Below are 15,824 nucleotides of genomic sequence, written 5' to 3' on the forward strand. Positions count from 1 at the left end.
GGAACTCCTCATAAAAGGGCATTACAATAGTCCCGCCTACTTAATATTACACCGCTGGAAATCAGTGATCTGGCTGTGAGATCAAGCAGTGGGTATAACATCCTGATGGAGTGAGCAGTGCGAAGCATGTCCCAGTGATTCCATTCACTTGCTTATCCATGGAGAGACCTTCATCTGGAACTACCCCTAGATTTCATACCGCAGTTGAATTGCTCAACAGGGTTTCCGTGGGCAATGGCCAGCTGGTTGTAGCAATGCTGGTTTAATCCAACCTGTAAATGCCAATGCTTGTTTAATTGCAGCAATGCTTGTTGCACTGCCTTCATTATGACATGTGATAGTCAACCATGATATTGGTGAGTGTGGCAAGCCTTGTGGAAGTGCATGTTGAGGGGCGTGATTTGCTTCATGTGGAGGGGCATGATTTGCCTCATGTTTACAAGCACCTGTCCTGTTGGTTCTAAAAGGACATTCCCTGCACGTGCCTGTGCTTGGCTTATTTCCTGGATTCCTGTAGGTTGTTGTCTCAGCATCTCTCCGGCTGTCAGTGGCAACACCCGATTCAATGTCTTCGATCAGGCTTTCAAAACGATTCCTCGCGCATCGGACAAGCTAAGTGCTGCAGACTTCTTCCTTTTGTCTTTTCATCTTGTCTGTCACTTCTCGACCTCGCGCATGGCTACTTCTTTCGCGCCCGGTGTAGAACATGAACCAGTGACTCTCTGAAGTGGCAACATCGCTTTTGAAGGCGGTTTTCTTGGTTTCTGTCTAACGCCCAAATACAAGACTTATGAGAACAAAAAACCAAAGTCTTTTAGTGTGCTTATCGCACTTTAGGAATTAACGAACAGTGTTTGTACTCAGTATTTCTAATTGTTAATAAAGTGCTGTAGTCTCCTGTGACAATTTCAGAAATTGGAAACTCTAGTGCATGTTATGAATGGTGATTCGTTCCTGAAGCACAAGTGCACGTTATGAATGGTGACATATGCTTTAGTCCTTTTATTGTTCAGTTCTGCCTTATTTTGTTTTTCATTTGAATCTTTTATTTTGAAATACTTACTCCTGTTGGAACAAGAGACTATACATGTAAACCAAAGCACAAAGTATACTATAAAGAGAAATCATATTGTATTCATATCTACCAAGCCTTAGGATTGGGATAGTAAGAGGCTGCAAGTGGTCCTTGCATAAGGGGAATACACATTTATTATACGACATTGATATATCTAAACTTGTGAGTGTGTATGAGTGCGGAGAAGTGTAGCTGTACTCATCCTTACTATTTTTACCGTCAGAGTATTACACAAACAAACGCTGTAGATTCCTCAGAGACCCAAGAAGTGGTGCCCGACTGGACCAGGCTGAGTAAAGGAGCAGTGTTTTTCCCTTCTCTTCTTTCTCATCCACTTCCCCCTCCCTTTTGGAAGATCTGCCAGTGTGCCAAGAGGAATAGGGAGCATTCGTCATTCATCGCTCCTACAAACATCCTGAGATTTTAGATGAGTGGTCACACCACATCCTTACACCTCCAGCATCTCTTCCAGCCAAGATATTTGGCCTCACCACATCCTCTGCACCAAGGGCCGTCATCTTTGGTGAGCTGCTTGAGGTCCTCTTGCGACTCTTATGCCTTTAGCCTGTGGGTCCTCATGAGGGTCTCATTTAGCGTAAGTGGGCTCATTTTCTTGGTTGGGGTCTGCCCTGACTCTGAAATTGGTGAATCCCTTGGACCTTGCTGGTCCAACGTTGCTTCTTTTTTATTTACCACATCTGTTGCTGCTGCCAATGCTTGTTGGTGTTCCCACCGGACACCAACCCCCTGGTTCTTGACTTCCGACGTGGCACAGCTCGTGAATGACTATTGGTCTTCCACAGTATCGCCTGGTCCTCACGGCTGCAGCGACAAGTTCACTGTCATCACTCCTGCATCTTCTGTCATCGGTGGTCATTGCTCTCCCCTGCCTCCTGGTCACCTCTGAGTGGCATAGACTCTGTCCCTTCTGCTTGCAGGTACTCCTGATCGAGAATATACCCTTGGATTTCACCGGACTCTTTCACCTCCTTCGCCAGCAGCATCTTTCCTGAAGTCCTCCATTGTGGTCTACGGCGGTTTCCGATGTCACTTTGCACCTATGCACCCGGCTTCCCTGGTTTAGGTATCCTGGTCCCTGAGGTATCCACGGGTGGGGTGACTCTCCAACCTTCTGTCTTCCACAGGGTTACTTCTTCTTCAAAACTGCAACCACGACTTTCCCGTTGACTTCTACTGAGTACACAGCTGTGTTTCCACTCTGCACACAGCCTCCGTAGGGTTCCAGGGTGCTTACCTTGGGTAGTTCCCAGTGTCCCCAGCACTTCTGAGTCTCCTGGTCCAAGTCCAAACTTCGGTCGCAGTTCGCATTTCACTTCTTTAGTATATGGTTTGGTCTCCCCCTGGAGACCACTATGTATTGTCCTTACTTACCTCTTACATTTGAAGTATTACTGTGTATTTGTGTTGATATCTCTGGCTAGGAGATATACCAATGTGTTAGTGAGTGTTGTGTAATAAAAATACATATTTTTATAACTACACTGTGTGGGTTATTTTCATTTAACCTACACTACATGATAAGATCTGGTAAAACAAGCTGTTTAACACTCCTTCTGGCCTAAGCCTGAAGGCTGCTCTCCACAGCTACCACTTAGAGAGCTTTCTATGGATGTCTAAGACCACTAAAATCACCATAAGGGTTGTCTGGATTAGTGCAGGGCGCTTCACTTAAATAAATGTGCACCATATACTAAGCCAGCCTCCTACATACACGGATCAGGTGCCAATAACAGGGGACGTGAGGGACTCCATTGTTGGTTGGGACACAAGGATGCCTAGATTGGCAGGGCTATCTTCTGGCAATTTTTTTAAAGGAATGGCGTACAACATGTCAAAACTGCAGTGTATCATCCCACTGGAAATGGTGCCGTTGAGCGATTTAATCGTGTGATCAAATGGACTATTCAAATTGCTTGTGAAAATAGGAAGAATTGGGAAGTAGAAATTTAAAAAAATGCTGTGGGGTTACCGGTTAACACCATCTCTCACAGGATTTAGCCCTTTTGTTCTCATGCGAGGAAGAGAACCATTTACAAAAGATAACATGGGATGGATGGACGGTACTAGGCATGTGGAATGGTCACCCAAAGTTGTCAAGGAAAACATTATTAAAGCACAAGAAGTGTACGAAAGGAACTTTGACAAAAAGAAAGCCACTAGGGTGGAGGATTTAAAAGTGGGGGACTGGGTAAAGACAAAAAAATGGGGAAAGGTACCTAAAGGGGAGAGTGCATTTTCTGCACCACTAAGAGTAGTGAAATGTTTGAGGAACTCAGCCAGGTTGAGTGACAATCGTGTCTGGCACATGAGTCGTATTGCTAAATGCAAAAACATTAGAAAAGCACAAGGGGAGGATGTTGGTGGATCTCCTGTTTTTGATGATTGGTTGTGGGAGGATGAAGTCGAAGATGGAATGGAGCAGGGAAAGACAGTTGGGGCGCAGGAGGCTTTTAACACATCTGCGTAAATACAGGAGCATGTGGAAACCGGTACAAAAAGATTGGGTAGAATGGGAAGAGTAATTCACACCCCTTACAAATTCAGGGATTTTGTGCAGTGTTAACCTTTCTTGTTATTTTATATTTGTAGGATGCATTGTATATAGTTGTTTTCTCTCTCACTGTTGTTCACTATACATAGGAGGGAGATGTGTGGTTTGATGCATTCCACATCTGGAATGTATCTTACATCACAGTGAGGTACGACAGAACTAAGGGTAGTGGGAGTTAATGGGGATGACAGTTACCTTTGAATGTTGCCATGATAAGATGTACTTGAAGATATGTGCTATGCAGAGTTGCCAATAAAGCTACTTGAAGACAACTGAAGCTTACCGGAGTATGACTTTACAACCAGACTGTGGTTCAAGCAGCGAGGTCGGGGGAGCGGCAGCGGCACCGCACTCAGAGACTTCTTGATCCCTGAACTTCAAAGCACAGCCCAAACTTATTTCACCCGCTTGCACCACAGATGGTAGCTGAGCAGGTGGGTCAGAGGACAGACCTGTGACTATCCACGGTCCGTTCAGTTCACCGGTGGTGGTCGTCTAATGACCCGGTCGACTCGCAGAATCTCCATTTTTAGATAATTTCTCAAGCCAGTGGAGTCCGACCCGGGCCCGCCGACTTCCTGTTCCAGGAGGTGAGGTCACATCCCCCCACCACGGCGCCACAGAGCCTGCGCAACGACTCTGCTGAGGGCAGGCCCCGCCCGGGTCTCCAGGCAGCAGAGGACAGATTGTTACATTGCAGCACGGCACTGACAGATGTTTAACTGTTACTGAGCCAGTGCTGGCAAGTGAAGTCTGCTGCGGCCCAGGCCAGCCAGTTTCAGCGCTGTCAGCAGACAGAGTGCGGTCAGTGGCAAAAATGCGTGACAATGCATTTCAGTGATGCGGGAACACCACACTGAAATGCGTTAGCTTCACGCCTGATGCGTGATACCTGGCAGGCCTGCCTCCCCTTCGCAACACTAGTCACGCATGCACCACTGTGTTGTAAGGGCTTCACACATCCTGTGTTGGGGCCAGCCCCAGACCCACGTGTGGGAGAGGCCCTAGAGTGATGCTAAGCAGCATCATTTATTATGAGGGAAGAGCCGGGGGGGGGGGGCCAGGTCCAAGTCGCTAAGCCAAGGCTCAAAGTGTAATTTCTAATATTTAAATGTTTCCCTCGTTTTCATTGCTTGCTTGATTTTGCTCGCGAGAAAGTGTCACTCCTGGTGGTTGAAATGTCACTCCTAATTACACAGAAATTATGAAAATGTCACACATAGCAACCTCGAACCATGGCAGCTCTGACTACCCTGGTGCTTTGGAAAGGAACAGATCAAACGAGTTTTCGCGGAGTCTTACACTATGGGAAGTATATGATTTTATTAATTGCTCGCTTTGTTCTGCCCCATGTTCTCTCTGCTCCTTCCTTCTGAAAACACAGTAAAGCTGCTATAAAAATAAAAAAACTCTTTTCTCGGCGTTCAGTTTTGGCTTGATTGATGTATGTTAGGTTCTAAGCAGCAGCCCCAGTGATTAGGATTTCACACACTGAGCACGCGCAGTACCTTTCTTTGACGCTCCGCGATTGTTCCGGCATTGGTGATTAGTGTCATATTATGAGCATGCGCAATATTTTTATTAGGCAGGTTTTTTTTTTATCAGGCATAGTTTTTATTAGGTTTACTCCACTCTCCAGGGATTAGTATCTTATCCTCTGAGAAGCCGCAACACATTTGTCTAGCCGCACTGTCTTATCTCACCCCCCCCCCCCTCGTGTAGTATCTTGCTCCCACGCATGCGCAGCATGGTTTTTTTGCAGCGCCATCTTGTCTCCCTCCCTCTAGAGTAGTGTTTTGCCTCTGCACAGGCGCAGTACGTTTCTTAGGCAGCGTGACGTGTGCACGTGTCCTTGCCCCCAGAGAGAAGTTGCTATCACGAGGTCGTGAGGCTCCCATGTGGATCCCTCAGCAGGGATCCTCCTCCTCTCAGATCCTCAGCACCGGATCCCCGGGAGTGATCCAGTGTCGCTTCCAAGAGACAGATGCCCTGGCAGGAGGCGGTGAGTCCCCATCCTCGTCGCCAATATGTAATGGGTAAAAGCTTTCCCAATATTCCTCTTTATTTTTCCATGAATAAAGGATCCCACACCCGAGAGTGTAATAATTAAAGATGTAACCGAAGTATGATGATTAAGTAGGTGTATTAGATCTTTAGTACAAGAATACAGAAGAATCAGGTCTTAAGTATAGAAATATAGAAAGCCCCACCAGGAGCCGCTCCCTTGCTGCTCAGCCCAATCTCACAACTGACATCCATCCACCAGGCATCCTCCACATTCTATCATTACATCACACACACCAACGCTGAAAGTAATGAAGGACTATAGTATCAGCACCACACGGGGGCTCCTGGGCCTTGGAAGAGTCTCTCCACGCTGACCTGATCTCAGGGCCTCGAGCACCTGCTGCTGAGAGATGGGGCTATCCCGACCCCTGACCCCTTCCCACAGGCAGGGCCTAGAGCACCTGCTTCTGAGAGATGGGGCTATCCTGACTCCTTCCCACAGACCGGGCCTAAAGCACCTGCTGCTGAGAGATGGGCTATCCCGACCCCTGACTCCTTCCCACAGACAGGGCCTAGAGCACCTGCGCCTGAGAGATGGGGCTATCCCGACCCCTGACTCCTTCCCACAGACAGGGCCTCGAACACCTGCGTCTGAGAGATGGGGCTATCCTGACCCCTGACTCCTTCCCACAGACAGGGCCTAGAGCACCTGCGCCTGAGAGATGGGGCTATCCCGACCCCTGACTCCTTCCCACAGACAGGGCCTAGAGCACCTGCGCCTGAGAGATGGGGCTATCCTGACTCCTGACCCCTTCACACAGACACAGCCTTAAACACCTGCTTCTGGGAGACGGGGCTATCTTGACCCCTGACTCCTTCCCACAGACAGTCAATCAATCAATCAATCATAACATTTGTAAAGCGCGCTGCATACCCGTGAGGGTCTCAAGGAGCTGGGGGAAGGGTGGCGCTGCTACTGTTCGAAGAGCCATGTCTTGAGAAGTCTTCTGAAGGCAATCGGGTCCTGCGTCTGTCGTAGGTCGGTCGGGAGAGTGTTCCAGGTCTTTGCGGCGAGGTGGGAGATGAATCTGCCGCCGCCGGTGGATTTCCGGATGCGAGGGACTGTGGCGAGGGCGAGGTTGACAGAGCGGAGGCTGCGGGTGGGAGTGTAGAAGCTGAGTCGGTCGTTGAGGTATTCTGGTCCGGCGTTGTGTAGGGCTTTGTGCGCGTGGATGAGGAGTTTGTAGGTGATCCTCTTATTGACGGGGAGCCAGTGCAGGTCTCTCAGGTGGGGTGTGATGTGGCTGCGTCGGGGGATGTTGAGGATCAGTCGTGCTGAGGTGTTCTGGATGCGTTGCAGCCGTCTCACGAGCTTGGTTGTTGTTCCTGCGTAGAGGGCGTTCCGGTAGTCCAGTCTGCTGGTGACGAGGGCCTGGGTGACAGTTCTTCTCGTGTCCGAGGGGATCCATTTGTAGATCCTGCGGAGCATTCGAAGGGTGTTGAAGCAGGATGCGGAGACCACGTTGACTTGCTTGGCCATGGAGAGGGAGGAGTCGAGGATGACCCCCAGATTGTGTGCGTGGTCGCTGGGTTCTGGGGCTGTTCCCAGCGATGTTGGCCACCAGGAGTCGTCCCAGGCTGAGGGGGTGCGGCCGAGGATGAGGACTTCCGTCTTGTCAGAGTTCAGCTTCAGTCTGCTGTGCTTCATCCATTCTGCGACGGCCTTCATTCCTTTGTGTAGGTTGGCTTTGGCGGTGTGGGGGTCTTCGGTGAGGGATATGATCAGCTGGGTGTCGTCGGCGTAGGAGATGATGTTGAGGCAGTGTTGTCGTGCGACGTGGGCGAGTGGTGCCATGTAGATATTGAACAGCGTCGGGCTGAGGGAAGATCCCTGAGGGACTCCGCAGATGATCTCGGTGGTCTTGGAGTGGAAGGGTGGGAGGCGGATGCTCTGGGTTCTGCCAGAGAGGAAAGATGTGGTCCATGCCAGGGCCGTCTCTCGGATACCGGCGTCATGGAGGCGTGCTGTTAGGGTGCGGTGGCAGGCCGTGTCGAAGGCTGCTGACAGGTCCAAGAGGATGAGGGCGGCAGTTTCTCCTTTGTCCATGAGGATTCGGATGTCGTAGGTGGCGGCGATGAGGGCCGTCTCTGTGCTGTGGTTGCTGCAGAAGCCAGACTAGGTTGGGTCCAGGATGTCGTTGTCTTCAAGGTAGCGGGTGAGCTGTTTGTTGACGATCTTCTCGATAACTTTAGCCGGGAAGGGGAGCAGGGAGATGGGTCGGAAGTTCTCAGGTCCTTCGGGTCCGCCTTGGGTTTCTTCAGTAGGGCGTTGATCTCGGCGTGCTTCCAGCTCTCCGGGAAGGTTGCTGTCTCGAGGGAGATGATGGTCTTCCGGAGGTGGGGTGCGATGGCTGTGCAGGCTTTGTTGAAGACGTGGTGGGGGCATGGGTCAGATGGGGATCCGGAATGGATGGAGGTCATGGTCTTGATGGTGTCTTCGTCACTGACGTTGGACCAGGTGGTCAGCCGGCTGGTGCGGGTGGTGTTCTCAGCGGTGGCGATCTCGACGACGGGTGCAGCCTTCTTGCTGGGGTGGTTAGTGGTGGAGGTCTTGAGTGGGCGAGGGTGTTGGCGCAGTCGATGATCCATTGTCTGAGGTTGGTGGCGGCCGTGTCGGGGTCGGTGGGATCTACGGGAGGTCCCAGGGTGAGGGTGGCGGTCAGTTGGTCCTCGGTGACCTTGCCCCAGCGGCGGAGTGGCATCTGTTGGGTGCGGTGGTGTGTGGTGGGTTTCCTGAAGGTGAAGTGGACGCAGCTGTGATCTGTCCAGTGGGGTTCGTTAGTGTGGTCGAAGGAGACGTGGGGGCTTGCGGTGAAGATGGGGTCCAGTGTGTGACCAGCGGCGTGGGTGGGTGTTGTCACGAGCTGTTTGAGTCCGAGGTTGGCGAGGTTGTCGATCAGGGCGGCGGAGTTGATGTTGTTGTTTTTCTCGAGGTGGAAGTTCAGGTCCCCGAGGAGGATGTAGTCCGTGGAGGTGATGGTGTGGGTGCTGATGAAGTCGGCGATGGTGTTGCAGAACTGTGGTCGGGGTCCGGGTGGTCTGTAGACAAGTGTTCCTCTGAGGGTGGTGTTGAGGTCGGTGTGGATCTGGAAGTCCATGTGCTCGGCGGTGGTGAGGGTGTCGTCCGTGTTGGTTGATACTCGGAGGGTGTCATTGTGGATGATGGCGATTCCCCCTCCTACTCTGTTGATGCGGTCTCTGCGGGAGATTTTGTAGCCCTCTGGGATGGCAGTGGCGATGTCTGGTGCCGAGGTGGTGTCCAGCCAGGGCCTCGAACAGCTGCTGCTGAGAGATGGGGCTATCCTGACCCCTGACTCCTTCCCACAGACAGGGCATAGAGCACCTGCTGCTTAGAGATGGGGTTATCCTGATCCCTGACTCCTTCCCACAGTCAGGGCCTCGAACACCTGCTGCTGAGAGATGGGGCTATCCTGACCCCTGACTCCTACCCACAGACAGGGCCTCGAACAGCTGCTGCTGAGAGATGGAGCTACCCTGACCCCTGACTCCTTCCCACAGACAGGGCATAGAGCACCTGCTGCTTAGAGATGGGGCTATCCTGACCCCTGATTCCTTCCCACAGACAGGGCCTCGAGCACCTGCTGCTGAGAGATGGGGCTATCTTGACCCCTGACTCCTTCCCACAGACAGGGCCTCGAAAACCTGCTGCTGAGAGATGGGGCTATCCTAACCCCTGGCTCCTTTCCATAGGCAGGGCCTCGAACACCTGCTGCTGAAAGATGGGGCTATCCTGACCCCTGGCTCCTTCGCACAGGCAGGGACTAGAACACCTGCTGCTGAGAGATGGGGCTATCCCGACCCCTGACTCCTTCCCACTGACAGGGCCTCAAACACCTGCTGCTGAGAGATGGGGCTATCCCGACCCCTGACTCCTTCCCACAGACAGGGCCTCGAACACCTGTTGCTGAGAGAAGGGGCTATCCTGAATCCTGACTCCTTCCCACTGACAGGGCCTCAAACACCTGCTGCTGAGAGATGGGGCTATCCTGATCCCTGTCTCCATCCCAGAGGCAGGGCCTTGAGCACCGGCTGCTGAGAGATGGGGCTATCCTCACCCCTGACTCCTTCCCACAGACAGAGCCCAGAGCACCTGCTGAGGAGAGATTGGCTATCCTAACTCCTGACCCCATTCCACAGGCAGGGCCTAGAGCACCTGCTGCTGTGAAATGGGGCTATCCTGACCCCTGACTCCTTCCCACAGACAGGACCTCGAACACCTGCTGCAGAGAGATGGGGCTATCCTGACCCCTGACTCCTTCTCACAGGCAGGACCTAGAGCACCTGCTGCTTAGAGATGGTGCTATCCTGACCCCTAACTCCTTCCCACAGACAGGGCCTAGAGCACCTGCTGCTGAGAGATGGGGATATCCCTGCACCCTTCCCATAGACAGGGCCTCGAACACCTGCTGATGAGACATGGGGCTATCCCGAACCCTGTATCTTTCCCACAGACAGGGCCTCAAAAACCTGCTGCTGAGAGATGGGGCTATCCTAACCCCTGGCCCTAACCCCTGGCTCCTTCCCACAGGCAGGGCCTCGAACACCTGCGGCTGAGAGATGGGGCTATCCTGACCCCTGACTCCTTTCCACTGGCAGGACCTGGAGCACCTGCTGCTGAGAGATGGTGCTATCCTGACCCCTGGCTCCTTCGCACAGGCAGGGACTAGAGCACCTACTACTGAGAGATGGGGCTATCCCGACCCCTGACTCCTTCCCACTGACAGGGCCTCAAACACCTGCTGCTGAGAGATGAGGCTTTCCCGACCCCTGACTCCGTCCCACTGACAGGGCCTCTAACACCTGCTGCTGAGAGATGGGGCTATCCTAACCCCTGACTCCTTCCCACAGACAGGGCATAGAGTACCTGCTGCTGAGAGATGGGGCTATTCCGACCCCTGATTCCTTTCACAAAGAGAGGGCCTCGAACACCTGCTGCTGAGAGATGGAGCTATCCTGGTTCCTTCCCACAGACAGGGGCTAGAACACCTGCTGCTGAGAGATGGGGCTATCCTGACTCCTTCCCCCATACAGGGGCTAGAGCACCTGCTGCTGAGAGATTGGGCTAGCCTGACTCCTTCTCACAAGCAGGACTTAGAGCACCTGCTACTGAGAAATGTGGCTAACCTGACCCCTGACTCCTTCCCACAGACAGGTCCTCGAACACCTGCTGGTGAGAGAAGAGGCTATCCCAACCCCTGACTCCTTCCCACAGGCAGCGCCTCGAACAGTGGATGCTGAGAGATGGGGCTATCCTGACCCCTTCCCACAGACATGGCCTTGAACAGCTGCTGCTGGGAGATGCTGCTATCCTGACCCCTGACTCCTTCCCACAGACAGGGCCTAGAGCACCTGCTACTGAGAGATGGGGCTATCCTGACCCCTGACTCCTTCCCACAGACAGGGCCTCGAACACCTGCTGCTGTTGAGTGATGGGGCTATCCTGACCCCTGACTCCATCCCAGAGGCAGGGCCTAGAGCACCGGCTGCTAAGAAATGGGGCTATCCTGACCCCTGACTCCTTCCCACAGACAGAGCCCAGAGCACCTGCTGAGGAGAGATTGGCTATCCTAACTCCTGACCCCATACCACAGGCAGGGCCTAGAGCACATGCTGCTGTGAAATGGGGCTATCCTGACCCCTGACTCCTTCCCCCAGACAGGACCTTGAACACCTGCTGCAGAGAGATGGGGCTATCCTGACCCCTGACTCCTTCTCATAGGCAGGACCTAGAGCACCTGCTGCTAAGAGATGGTGCTATCCTGACCCCTAACTCCTTCCCACAGACTGGGCCTCGAACACCTGCTGCTGAGACATGGGGCTATCCCGAACCCTGCATCTTTCCCACAGACAGGGCCTCAAAAACCTGCTGCTGAGAGATGGGGCTATCCTGACTCCTTCCCTCATACAGGGGCTAAAGCACCTGCTGCTGAGAGATGGGGCTAGCCTGATCCCTGACTGCTTCGCACAGGCAGGGCCTTGAACACCTGCTGCTGAGAGATTGGGCTATCCTGACCACTGACTCCTTCCCTCAGACAGGGCCTAGAGTACCTGCTGCTGAGAGATGGGGCTATTCTGACCCCTGATTCCTTCCCAGAAAGAGGGCCTCGAACACCTGCTGCTGAGAGATGGAGCTATCCTGATTCCTTCCCACAGGCAGGGGCTAGAGCACCTGCTGCTGAGAGATGGGGCTATCTTGAGCTCTGACTCTGTCCCACAGGCAGGACCTAGAGCACCTGCTGCTTAAAGATGGTGCTATCCTGACCCCTTACTTCTTCCCACAGACAGGGCCTCTTGCACCTACTTCTGAGAGATGAGGCTATCCTCACCCCTGACCCCTTCTCCCAGACAGGGCCTCTAACAGATGCTGCTGAGAGATGGGGCTATCCTGACCCCTGACTCCTTCCCACAGTCAGGGCCTTGAACACCTGCTGCTGAGAGATGGGGCTATCCTGACCACTGACTCCTTCCCACAGACAGGGCCTAGAGTACCTTCTACTGAGAGATGGGGCTATTCCGGTCCCTGATTCCTTCCCAAAGAGAGGGCCTCGAACACCTGCTGCTGAGAGATGGAGCTATCCTGACCCCTTCCCTCATACAGGGGCTAAAGCACCTGCTGCTGAGAGATGGGGCTAGCCTGACCCCTGACTGCTTCGCACAGGCAGGGCCTAGAGCACCTGCTACTGAGAGATGTGGCTAACCCAACCCCTGACTCCTTCCCACAGACAAGGCCTCGAACACCTGCGGGTGAGAGAAGAGGCTATCCCAACCTCTGACTCCTTCCCATAGACAGTGCCTCGAACACTGGATGCTGACAGATGGGGCTATCCTGACCCCTTCCCACAGACAGGGCCTCAAACAACTGCTGCTGAGAGATGGTGCTATCCTGACCCCTGACTCCTTCCCACAGACAGGGCCTAGAGCACCGGATGCTGAGAGATGGGTCTATCCTGACCCCTTCGCACAGGCAGGGCCTAGAGCACCTGCTACTGAGAGATGTGGATAACCCAGACCCCTGACTCCTTCCCACAGACAGGGCCTCGAACACCTGCTGGTGAGAGAAGAGGTTATCCCAACCCCTGACTCCTTCCCACCGACAGGGCCTCGAACACCGGATGCTGAGAGATGGGTCTATCCTGACCCCTTCCCACAGACATGGCCTCGAACAGCTGCTGCTGAGAGATGGGGCTAACCAGACCCCTGACTCCGTCCCACAGGCAGGACCTAGAGCACCTGCTGCTGAGAGATGGGGCTATCCTGAGCCCTGACTCCATCCCACAGGCAGGACCTAGAGCACCTGCTGCGTAGAGATGGTGCTATCCTGACCCCTTACTTCTTCCCACAGACAGGGCCTCATGCACCTGCTGCTGAGAGATGAGGCTATCCTCACCCCTGACCCCTTCTCCCAGACAGGGCCTCTAACAGCTGCTGCTGAGAGATGGGGCTATCCTGACCCCTGACTCCTTCCCCCAGTCAGGGCCTTGAACACCTGCTGCTGAGAGATGGGGCTATCCTGACCACTGACTCGTTCCCACAGACAGGGCCTAGAGTACCTGCTGCTGAGAGATGGGGCTATTCCGGCCACTGATTCCTTCCCAAAGAGAGGGCCTCGAACACCTGCTGCTGAGAGATGGGGCTATCCTGACCCCTGACTCCTTTCCACAGTCAGGGCCTAGAGCACTGGCTGCTGAGATGGGGCTGTCCTGGCCCCTCACTCCTTCCCACAGGCAGGGCGTAGAGCACCTGCTGCTGAGATATGGGGCTATATTGACCCCAGATTCATTCCCACAGGCAGGGGCTCGAGCACCTGCTGCTGAGAGATGGGGCTATCCTGACCCCAGACTCCTTCCCACAGGCAGCACCTCGAACAGTGGATGCTGAGAGATGGGGCTATCCTGACCCCTTCCCACAGACATGACCTCGAACAGCTGCTGCTGGGAGATGCTCCTTCCCGCAGACAGTGCCTAGAGCACCTGCTGCTGAGAGATGGGGCTATCCTGACTCGTTCCCACAGTCAGGGCCTTCAACACCTGCTGCTGAGAGAGGGGGCTATCCTGACCACTGACTCTTTCCCTCAGACAGGGCCTAGAGTACCTGCTGCTGAATAATGGGGCTATTCTGACCCCTGATTTCTTCCCAAAGAGAGGGCCTCGAACACCTGCTGCAGAGAGATGGAGCTATCCTGATTCCTTCCCACAGACAGGGGCTAGAGCACCTGCTGCTGAGAGATGGAGCTCTTGTGACCCCTGACTCCTTCCCACAGGCAGGGCCTAGAGCACTGGCTGCTGAGAGATGGTGCTATCCTGACCTCTGATTCCTTCCCACAGACAGGGACTCGAACACCTGCTGCTGAGCGATGGGGCTATCCTGACCCCTGACCCCTTCTCCCAGACAGGGCCTCTAACAGCTGCTGCTGAGAGATGGGGCTATCCTGACTCCTTCCCACAGTCAGGGCCTTGAACACCTGCTGCTGAGAGATGGGGCTATCCTGACCACTGCCTCCTTCCCTCAGACAGGGCCTAGAGTACCTACTGCTGAGTAATGGGGCTATTCTGACCCCTGATTTCTTCCCAAAGAGAGGGCCTCGAACACCTGCTGCAGAGAGATGGAGCTATCCTGATTCCTTCCCACAGACAGGGGCTAGAGCACCTGCTGCTGAGAGATAGGGCTATCCTGACCACTGACTCCTTCCCACAGACAGGGCCTAGAGTACCTTCTGCTGAGAGATGGGGCTATTCCGGTCCCTGATTCCTTCCCAAAGAGAGGGCCTCGAACACCTGCTGCTGAGAGATGGAGCTATCCTGACTCCTTCCCTCATACAGGGGCTAAAGCACCTGCTGCTGAGAGATGGGGCTAGCCTGACCCCTGACTGCTTCGCACAGGCAGGGCCTAGAGCACCTGCTACTGAGAGATGTGGCTAACCCAACCCCTGACTCCTTCTCCCAGACAGGGCCTCTAACAGCTGCTGCTGAGAGATGAGGCTATCCTGACCCCTGACTCCTTCCCACAGTCAGGGCCTTGAACACCTGCTGCTGAGTGATGGGGCTATCCTGACCACTGACTCCTTCCCACAGACAAGGCCTAGAGTACCTTCTGCTGAGAGATGGGGCTATTCCGGTCCCTGATTCCTTCCCAAAGAGAGGGCCTCGAACACCTGCTGCTGAGAGATGGAGCTATCCTGACCCCTTCCCTCATACAGGGGCTAAAGCACCTGCTGCTGAGAGATGGGGCTAGCCTGACCCCTGACTGCTTCGCACAGGCAGGGCCTAGAGCACCTGCTACTGAGAGATGTGGCTAACCCAACCCCTGACTCCTTCCCACAGACAAGGCCTCGAACACCTGCGGGTGAGAGAAGAGGCTATCCCAACCTCTGACTCCTTCCCATAGACAGTGCCTCGAACACTGGATGCTGACAGATGGGGCTATCCTGACCCCTTCCCACAGACAGGGCCTCGAACACCTGCTGCTGAGAGATGGTGCTATCCTGACCCCTGGCTCCTTCCCACAGACAGGGCCTAGAGCACCGGATGCTGAGAGATGGGTCTATCCTGACCCCTTCGCACAGGCAGGGCCTAGAGCACCTGCTACTGAGAGATGTGGATAACCCAGACCCCTGACTCCTTCCCACAGACAGGGCCTCGAACACCTGCTGGTGAGAGAAGAGGTTATCCCAACCCCTGACTCCTTCCCACCGACAGGGCCCCGAACACCGGATGCTGAGAGATGGGTCTATCCTGACCCCTTCCCACAGACATGGCCTCGAACAGCTGCTGCTGAGAGATGGGGCTATCCTCACCCCTGACCCCTTCTCCCAGACAGGGCCTCTAACAGCTGCTGCTGAGAGATGGGGCTATCCTGACCCCTGACTCCTTCCCACAGTCAGGGCCTTGAACACCTGCCGCTGAGAGATGGGGCTATCCTGAACACTGACTCCTTCCCACAGACAGGGCCTAGAGTACCTGCTGCTGAGAGATGGGGCTATTCCGGCCCCTGATTCCTTCCCAAAGAGAGGGCCTCGAACACCTGCTGCTGAGAGATGGGGCTATCCTGACCCCTGACTCCTTCCCACAGTCAGGGCCTAGAGCACTGGCT

General features: G+C 54.1%; 1 long non-coding RNA gene across 1 annotated transcript in view; it reads left to right on the top strand.

The window, feature by feature from the left end:
• Positions 1-5,483: 5,483 nt before the first annotated feature.
• The window catches only part of LOC146813523 (uncharacterized), a 61,903-nt gene continuing 51,562 nt past the window's right edge, over positions 5,484-15,824 (top strand). The window contains exon 1 of the long non-coding RNA XR_014966995.1: positions 5,484-5,649. This is a non-coding gene — a long non-coding RNA (uncharacterized LOC146813523). The remainder of the gene's footprint in view (positions 5,650-15,824) is intronic.

Source organism: Triturus cristatus, chromosome 7 (assembly GCF_964204655.1).
Source record: "Triturus cristatus chromosome 7, aTriCri1.1, whole genome shotgun sequence".
NCBI lineage: Eukaryota > Metazoa > Chordata > Amphibia > Caudata > Salamandridae > Triturus > Triturus cristatus.